This window comes from Xenopus tropicalis, chromosome 4, assembly GCF_000004195.4.
Source record: "Xenopus tropicalis strain Nigerian chromosome 4, UCB_Xtro_10.0, whole genome shotgun sequence".
Taxonomy (NCBI): Eukaryota; Metazoa; Chordata; class Amphibia; order Anura; family Pipidae; genus Xenopus; species Xenopus tropicalis.
In genome coordinates, this window is record NC_030680.2 from 33,717,960 (window position 1) to 33,727,746 (window position 9,787).

General features: G+C 35.2%; 1 long non-coding RNA gene across 1 annotated transcript; it reads right to left on the bottom strand.

The window, feature by feature from the left end:
* Positions 1 to 210: 210 nt before the first annotated feature.
* LOC101731863 lies at positions 211 to 6,389 on the bottom strand. Its single transcript, XR_001170706.3, has 2 exons — positions 2,622 to 6,389; positions 211 to 2,077 (listed from the first exon to the last, which is right to left on the bottom strand). It is a non-coding gene; the product is annotated as an uncharacterized LOC101731863 (long non-coding RNA).
* Positions 6,390 to 9,787: the final 3,398 nt, after the last annotated feature.

Here is a 9,787-nt window from a genome sequence, read left to right on the forward strand (position 1 = left end):
TACTGTTCTTTAAGTAACAGAAAGGCTCAAGGTTTTAAAAAGTTGGAACTGATATTGTTACAAGTGGATCAGCCCACTCATGAAGATAACTGTTCCTGCACCATTACTACATTAGATATTTATACTCTATTAAATGAATTTTCTAAAAATGAAATCACCCTTTACAAGATTAATCTACTCAAATGTACTTATGAAAAGAAACACAGTGAATACTAATTAAAATGATAAACTTTTATTAAGAGCACAGCATATTAGCAGTAATGATGAAATAAGTTCATCCTTCAATACAGTATTCCGAAGTCTCATCTTGTTGTATAAAGTAGTTTAATATTTTATCCATAAATCCATTTTCCATATGTGGATGGGAATTCATATGGCTTCCGTAGGAGTTGGCCTAGAGGGAAAGTGACCAATGGTGTGGGATTTCATGCTTCAGATCCTGATAGACAACTCCTTGTAACCCTGGATAAGTCACTTGATCACCTGGTGTCCCAACATTCTTTGCGCTCCTATCATGACTGCCTTGATTGCTGTAAAACCCATTGTGACTCATGAGAAAAGCCCTATAGAAATAATTTCATACACAATAAATTATGTATCATGGCTTTAAGGTATCACCCCCATCTATGCCCTTAATCTGCAAAACTAAATCACAGAGAAAGATGCAGAATGCTGCTATGACCTGGGACACAAATGCTAAGTGAATGAAGGAAGAGATTTTGTTCCCTTTAGTGTTCTTGTACTTTCATCTATGCCATTTATAAAAAACTCCTAACATTCGGTACAAAATGAAATATTTTTACCGGTACAGCTTTAAATGGCAACATTGGGTCCCAGTACAGTAATATATTCACATGCCTGAAGTTCCCATACATTACCGTTAGGGATGCACCGAACCCCCAAATCCATCCCAAGGGATTTGGCCAAATCTGTAAGGGGGGGGGAAAATCGTTGTGCACGTGTCTAAAAATTTTTTTCCCCTAACATTTAACCCTTCCAAATCCTAATTGGCATATGCTAATTTAGGATTAGCCAGGACCATGGATTCGGTGTATCCCTACTTACTATACAGGTGTGCAAAACCAACCTGATGTGGAAACACCTGGGGGCAGATTTATCAAAATGTGAGTTTAGAGCTTAATACATAAAACTCACCCACATCCTATTCATTCCTATGGGATTTTTAGAAGTGTATTTATCATTGGGTGAAAGTTAGACCTCACCTTTTGATAAATACAGTTCTAAAAATCACATAGGAATGAATAGATTGTAGGTGAGTTTTATGTATTAAGCTCATTAAGCTATTAAGCTAAACTCACATTTTGATAAATGTGCCCCCTGGTGTAGCTTTGGTTACATGTCATAATATCAATGAATCATTTAGCCATATCAAATGTCAAATATATCACATTGTTTACCCTATTTTCTCTCTTGATCTCCCTGGTATAGAGCTATTTTTTATAATGGCTTGGGAATCTTCCAAGGAGTAGACCCATTCACATGATATAGGAGACTCTACAGTATCATTTACATGAGATGGCATTTTTCTAGAGAAGAAGATGAGACCTTAAGTCTTGTTCATTGATTGGTGAATTGAAAAGGAGCTTGTAATGTATATTGCTTTTGATTTTCCTGTTTGCCTAGGTATGTTTCCCATATCAGAAGAAATTTTCGATTGTTTGTCTTGCTATGCCAAGCCCCATCATGTAGGATAATTTATGTTCCAAGATTTGTTTTGTAAGGGGGTGTCTATATGTCCAGAATTCCAAAATAGTTTAACCACTGTGAGGTTAGCAATACTTGTCTGACTGTATGATTTCCTTGAATATTTCATAGGCTAATATTCCATGTGTAGCTTCAGTCCAGACAGCATCTAGTTTAGTACACGTCCAAACGGCATGCTCCACACTACGATCCAGATGGTTGCCATTTTGAACAGTTCAGTCCATCTTGATTCCTGATCTGATATACTTTGGAAAAAGTTCTGTGGAAAGGTGTGAGGGCCACGTCCTGGAAGTATACAGCAGAAAGGGCCTTTGTACACTTTGAATATGCTTTAGCCGCTTAGTGGTGATACCTGGAAAACCAAAAAACGAATTGATTGTGTTTGCAATAAATGGACCATTAAATCTGTCAACTTGTAATTTGGTGATTGACAGTTTATAATTTACCCTTACTAAATCTGTATTTCTGTTATAACAATGAAAAAAATCACATACTGAAAAATATCTACACAATAAAACAAGCTTAAGGCTTTCAAACAAAAATAAATTCATTTGGATATCCTTTCCTATGTAATAAAAGTGCACCCACATGATAATGGGATGAAACCTACATCTGACTAGATACTGTTCCTTTGAGGTAAATAAGAGTGCAAGTATAAAGTATAATATACATAAAAACCTTTACATATTGATGTGTGTGTGTAGAAAACAAAAGACTCAAAGAAAAATGCAGGATAATTCTTTCTTACAAGACATTGTCGTCTCCTTATCATTTAGATGAGTTTCCGCTATGCCTGTGAGTAGAGTTCTTTGCTTTCTCACAAAACTGTTGAGAAATTCAGAAAAAAAACATCCACAAAGACACAATGCTTTACTGCCATTAAAGAAACAGCATACCTAATTATAGGAAGTCTTTCGTTATATATGGATCTCCTTGACACTTTTTTCTTCTAAATTGTCACGGGCTGATAAAAGAAGTACAGGCACAAGATACAAAATACAACACATTTCCAATTCTTAAATTCCAGAAAATTGAAAGATAATCCTTTCTTACAAGACGTTGTCCTCTCCTGACCATATAGATGAGTTTCCGCTATGCCTATGAGTTGAGTTTTTTGCTTTCTCACAAAACTGTTGGGAAATTGAGAAAAAAAACATCCACAAAGAAAAATACTTTAATGCCAGTAAAAAAACAGCATACCTAATAATAGGAATTCTTTTGACCATTAGGTTCTCTTTGACATTTCTTCTTCTACTTTGTCACGGGCTGATAAAAGAGGTACAGGCATACCATACAAAATACAACAGATCTCCAGAAGAGTAGACAAGTCTTAAATATAAAAAAATCTGCAAGATAATGCTTCCTTACAAGACGATGTCCTCTCCTGACCATTTAGATGAGTTTCCGCTATGCCTGTGAGTAGAGTTCTTTACTTTCTCACAAAACTGTTGAGAAATTCAGAAAAAAAAACATCCAAAAGGACATAATGTAGCATACAAAATGCAAAACATTTCAAAGTCTTAAATTCCAGAAAACTGCAAGATAATCCTTTCATACAAGACGATATCCTCTCTTGACCATTTAGATGAGTTTCCGCTATGCCTATGAGTAGAGTTCTTTGCTTTCTCACAAAACTGTTGGGAAATTGAGAAAAAAAAAACATCCACAAAGAAACAATCCTTTAATGCCAGTAAAAAAAGAGCATACCTAATAATAGGAATTCTTTTGACCATTAGGTTCTCTTTGACATTTCTTCTTCTACTTTGTCACGGGCTGATAAAAGAGGTACAGGCATACCATACAAAATACAACACATCTCCAGAAGAGTGGACAAGTCTTAAATATAAAATAAATCTGCAAGATAATCCTTCCTTACAAGATGATGTCCTCTCCTGACCATTTAGATGAGTTTCCGCTATGCCTATGAGTAGAGTTCTTTGCTTTCTCATAAAACTGTTGGGAAATTCAGAAAAAAAACATCCACAAAGAAACAATACTTTAATGCCAGTAAAAAAAGAGCATACCTAATGATAGGAATTCTTTTGACCATTAGGTTCTCTTTGACATGTATTTTTCTACTTTGTCACGGGCTGATAAAAGAGGTACAGGCAGACAACACAAAGTACAACACATCTCCAGAAGACTTCACAAGTCTTAAATATGAAAAAACTGCAAGATAATCCTCTCTTACAAGACAATGTCCTCTCCTGACCATTTAGATGAGTTTCCGCTATGCCTGTGAGTAGAGTTCTTTGCTTTCTCACAAAACTGTTGGGAAATTCAGAAAAAAAACATCCACAAAGACACAATGCTTTACTGCCATTAAAGAAATAGCATACCTAATTATAGGAAGTCTTTCGTTATATATGGATCTCTTTGACACTTTTTTCTTCTAAATTGTCACGGGCTGATAAAAGAAGTACAGGCAAGATACAAAATGCAACACATTTCCAAGTCTTAAATTCCAGAAAATTGAAAGATAATCCTTTCTTACAAGACGTTGTCCTCTCCTGACCATATAGATGAGTTTCCACTATGCCTATGAGTTGAGTTCTTTGCTTTCTCACAAAACTGTTGGGAAATTGAGAAAAAAAAACATCCACAAAGAAACAATACTTTAATGCCAGTAAAAAAAGAGCATACCTAATAATAGGAATTCTTTTGACCATTAGGTTCTCTTTGACATTTCTTCTTCTACTTTGTCACGGGCTGATAAAAGAGGTACAGGCATACCATACAAAATACAACACATCTCCAGAAGAGTAGACAAGTCTTAAATATAAAAAAATCTGCAAGATAATCCTTCCTTACAAGACGATGTCCTCTCCTGACCATTTAGATGAGTTTCCGCTATGCCTGTGAGTAGAGTTCTTTGCTTTCTCACAAAACTGTTGGGAAATTCAGAAAAAAAACATCCACAAAGACACAATGCTTTACTGCCATTAAAGAAATAGCATACCTAATTATAGGAAGTCTTTCGTTATATATGGATCTCCTTGACACTTTTTTCTTCTAAAGTGTCACGGGCTGATAAAAGAAGTACAGGCACAAGATACAAAATGCAACACATTTCCAAGTCTTAAATTCCAGAAAATTGAAAGATAATCCTTTCTTACAAGACGTTGTCCTCTCCTGACCATTTAGATGAGTTTCCGCTATGCCTATGAGTAGAGTTCTTTGCTTTCTCACAAAACTGTTGGGAAATTGAGAAAAAAAACATCCACAAAGAAACAATACTTTAATGCAAGTAAAAAAAGAGCATACCTAATAATAGGAATTCTTTTGACCATTAGGTTCTCCTTGACATTTCTTCTTCTACTTTGTCACGGGCTGATAAAAGAGGTACAGGCAGACAACACAAAGTACAACACATCTCCAGAAGACTTGACAAGTCTTAAATATGAAAAAACTGCAAGATAATCCTCTCTTACAAGACTACCTTTCCTGACCATTTAGATGAGTTTCCGCTATGCCTGTGAGTAGAGTTCTTTACTTTCTCACAAAACTGTTGAGAAATTCAGAAAAAAAAACATCCAAAAGGACATAATGTAGCATACAAAATGCAAAACATTTCAAAGTCTTAAATTCCAGAAAACTGCAAGTTGTTGTCCTCATCTGACCATATAGATGAGTTTCCGTTATGCCTATGAGTTGAGTTCTTTGCTTTCTCACCAAACTGTTGGGAAATTCAGAAAAAAAACATCCACAAAGAAACAATACTTTAATGCCAGTAAAAAAAAGCATACCTAATAATAGGAATTCTTTTGGCCATTAGGTTCTCTTTGACATTTCTTCTTCTACTTTGTCACGGGCTGATAAAAGAGGTACAGGCAGACAACACAAAATACAACACATCTCCAGCAGACTTCACAAGTCTTAAATATGAAAAAACTGCAAGATAATCCTTTCTTACAAGACGATGTCCTCTCCTGACCATTTCAATGAATTTCCGCTATGCCTATAAGTAGAGTTCTTTGCTGTCTCACAAAACTGTTGAGAAATTCAGAAAAAAAACATCCACAAAGAAACAATACTTTAATGCCAGTAAAGAAAGAGCATACCTAATAATAGGACTTCTTTTGACCATTAGGTTCTCTTTGACATTTCTTCTTCTACTTTGTCACGGGCTGATAAAAGAGGTACAGGCATACCATACAAAATACAACACATCTCCAGAAGAGTAGACAAGTCTTAAATATAAAAAAATCTGCAAGATAATCCTTCCTTACAAGACGATGTCCTCTCCTGACCATTTAGATGAGTTTCCGCTATGCCTGTGAGTAGAGTTCTTTGCTTTCTCACAAAACTGTTGGGAAATTCAGAAAAAAAACATCCACAAAGACACAATGCTTTACTGCCATTAAAGAAATAGCATACCTAATTATAGGAAGTCTTTCGTTATATATGGATCTCCTTGACACTTTTTTCTTCTAAATTGTCACGGGCTGATAAAAGAAGTACAGGCACAAGATACAAAATGCAACACATTTCCAAGTCTTAAATTCCAGAAAATTGAAAGATAATCCTTTCTTACAAGACGTTGTCCTCTCCTGACCATTTAGATGAGTTTCCGCTATGCCTATGAGTAGAGTTCTTTGCTTTCTCACAAAACTGTTGGGAAATTGAGAAAAAAAACATCCACAAAGAAACAATACTTTAATGCAAGTAAAAAAAGAGCATACCTAATAATAGGAATTCTTTTGACCATTAGGTTCTCCTTGACATTTCTTCTTCTACTTTGTCACGGGCTGATAAAAGAGGTACAGGCAGACAACACAAAGTACAACACATCTCCAGAAGACTTGACAAGTCTTAAATATGAAAAAACTGCAAGATAATCCTCTCTTACAAGACTACCTTTCCTGACCATTTAGATGAGTTTCCGCTATGCCTGTGAGTAGAGTTCTTTACTTTCTCACAAAACTGTTGAGAAATTCAGAAAAAAAAACATCCAAAAGGACATAATGTAGCATACAAAATGCAAAACATTTCAAAGTCTTAAATTCCAGAAAACTGCAAGATAATCCTTTCTTACAAGACGTTGTCCTCTCCTGACCATTTCAATGAGTTTCCACTATGCCTATGAGTAGAGTTCTTTGCTTTCTCACCAAACTGTTGGGAAATTCAGAAAAAAAACATCCACAAAGAAACAATACTTTAATGCCAGTAAAAAAAAACATACCTAATAATAGGAATTCTTTTGACCATTAGGTTCTCTTTGACATTTCTTCTTCTACTTTGTCACGGGCTGATAAAAGAGGTACAGGCATACCATACAAAATACAACACATCTCCAGAAGAGTAGACAAGTCTTAAATATAAAAAAATCTGCAAGATAATCCTTCCTTACAAGACGATGTCCTCTCCTGACCATTTCAATGAATTTCCGCTATGCCTATGAGTAGAGTTCTTTGCTTTCTCACCAAACTCTTGGGAAATTCAGAAAAAAAACATCCACAAAGAAACAATACTTTAATGCCAGTAAAGAAAAGCATACCTAATAATAGGAATTCTTTTGACCATTAGGTTCTCTTTAACTTTTCTTCTTCTACTTTGTCACGGGCTGATAAAAGAAGTACAGGCAGACAACCCAAAGTACAACACATCTCCAGAAGACTTCACAAGTCTTAAATATGAAAAAACTGTAAGATAATCCTTTCTTACAAGACGATGTCCTCTCCTGACCATTTCAATGAATTTCCGCTATGCCTGTGAGTAGAGTTCTTTGCTTTCCGACAAAACTGTTGGGACATTCAGAAAAAAAACATCCACAAAGAAACAATACTTTAATGCCAGTAAAAAAAGAGCATACCTAATAATAGGAATTCTTTTGACTATTAGGTTCTCTTTGACATTTCTTCTTCTACTTTGTCACGGGCTGATAAAAGAGGTACAGGCAGACAACACAAAGTACAACACATCTCCAGAAGACTTCACAAGTCTTAAATATGAAAAAACTGCAAGATAATCCTCTCTTACAAGACAATGTCCTTTCCTGACCATTTAGATGAGTTTCCGCTATGCCTGTGAGTAGAGTTCTTTGCTTTCTCACAAAACTGTTGAGAAATTAAAAAAAAAAACATCCAAAAGGACATAATGTAGCATATAAAATGCAAAACATTTCAAAGTCTTAAATTCCAGAAAACTGCAAGATAATCCTTTCTTACAAGACGATATCCTCTCTTGACCATTTAGATGAGTTTCCGCTATGCCTATGAGTAGAGTTCTTTGCTTTCTCACAAAACTGTTGGGAAATTGAGAAAAAAAAAACATCCACAAAGAAACAATCCTTTAATGCCAGTAAAAAAAGAGCATACCTAATAATAGGAATTCTTTTGACCATTAGGTTCTCTTTGACATTTCTTCTTCTACTTTGTCACGGGCTGATAAAAGAGGTACAGGCATACCATACAAAATACAACACATCTCCAGAAGAGTGGACAAGTCTTAAATATAAAATAAATCTGGAAGATAATCCTTCCTTACAAGATGATGTCCTCTCCTGACCATTTAGATGAGTTTCCGCTATGCCTATGAGTAGAGTTCTTTGCTTTCTCATAAAACTGTTGGGAAATTCAGAAAAAAAACATCCACAAAGAAACAATACTTTAATGGCAGTAAAAAAAGAGCATACCTAATGATAGGAATTCTTTTGACCATTAGGTTCTCTTTGACATTTCTTTTTCTACTTTGTCACGGGCTGATAAAAGAGGTACAGGCAGACAACACAAAGTACAACACATCTCCAGAAGACTTCACAAGTCTTAAATATGAAAAAACTGCAAGATAATCCTCTCTTACAAGACAATGTCCTCTCCTGACCATTTAGATGAGTTTCCGCTATGCCTGTGAGTAGAGTTCTTTGCTTTCTCACAAAACTGTTGGGAAATTCAGAAAAAAAACATCCACAAAGACACAATGCTTTACTGCCATTAAAGAAATAGCATACCTAATTATAGGAAGTCTTTCGTTATATATGGATCTCTTTGACACTTTTTTCTTCTAAATTGTCACGGGCTGATAAAAGAAGTACAGGCAAGAGACAAAATGCAACACATTTCCAAGTCTTAAATTCCAGAAAATTGAAAGATAATCCTTTCTTACAAGACGTTGTCCTCTCCTGACCATTTAGATGAGTTTCCGCTATGCCTATGAGTAGAGTTCTTTGCTTTCTCACAAAACTGTTGGGAAATTGAGAAAAAAAACATCCACAAAGAAACAATACTTTAATGCAAGTAAAAAAAGAGCATACCTAATGATAGGAATTCTTTTGACCATTAGGTTCTCCTTGACATTTCTTCTTCTACTTTGTCACGGGCTGATAAAAGAAGTACAGGCAGACAACACAAAGTACAACACATCTCCAGAAGACTTCACAAGTCTTAAATATGAAAAAACTGCAAGATAATCCTCTCTTACAAGACTACCTTTCCTGACCATTTAGATGAGTTTCCGCTATGCCTGTGAGTAGAGTTCTTTACTTTCTCACAAAACTGTTGAGAAATTCAGAAAAAAAAACATCCAAAAGGACATAATGTAGCATACAAAATGCAAAACATTTCAAAGTCTTAAATTCCAGAAAACTGCAAGATAATCCTTTCTTACAAGTTGTTGTCCTCTCCTGACCATATAGATGAGTTTCCACTATGAGTAGTGTTCTTTGCTTTCTCACCAAACTGTTGGGAAATTCAGAAAAAAAACATCCACAAAGAAACAATACTTTAATGCCAGTAAAAAAGAGCATACCTAATAATAGGAATTCTTTTGACCATTAGGTTCTCTTTAACTTTTCTTCTTCTACTTTGTCACGGGCTGATAAAAGAAGTACAGGCAGACAACCCAAAGTACAACACATCTCCAGAAGACTTCACAAGTCTTAAATATGAAAAAACTGCAAGATAATCCTTTCTTACAAGACGATGTCCTCTCCTGACCATTTCAATGAATTTCCGCTATGCCTATGAGTAGAGTTCTTTGCTTTCTGACAAAACTGTTGGGAAATTGAGAAAAAAAACATCCACAAAGAAACAATACTTTAATGCCAGTAAAAAAAGAGCATACC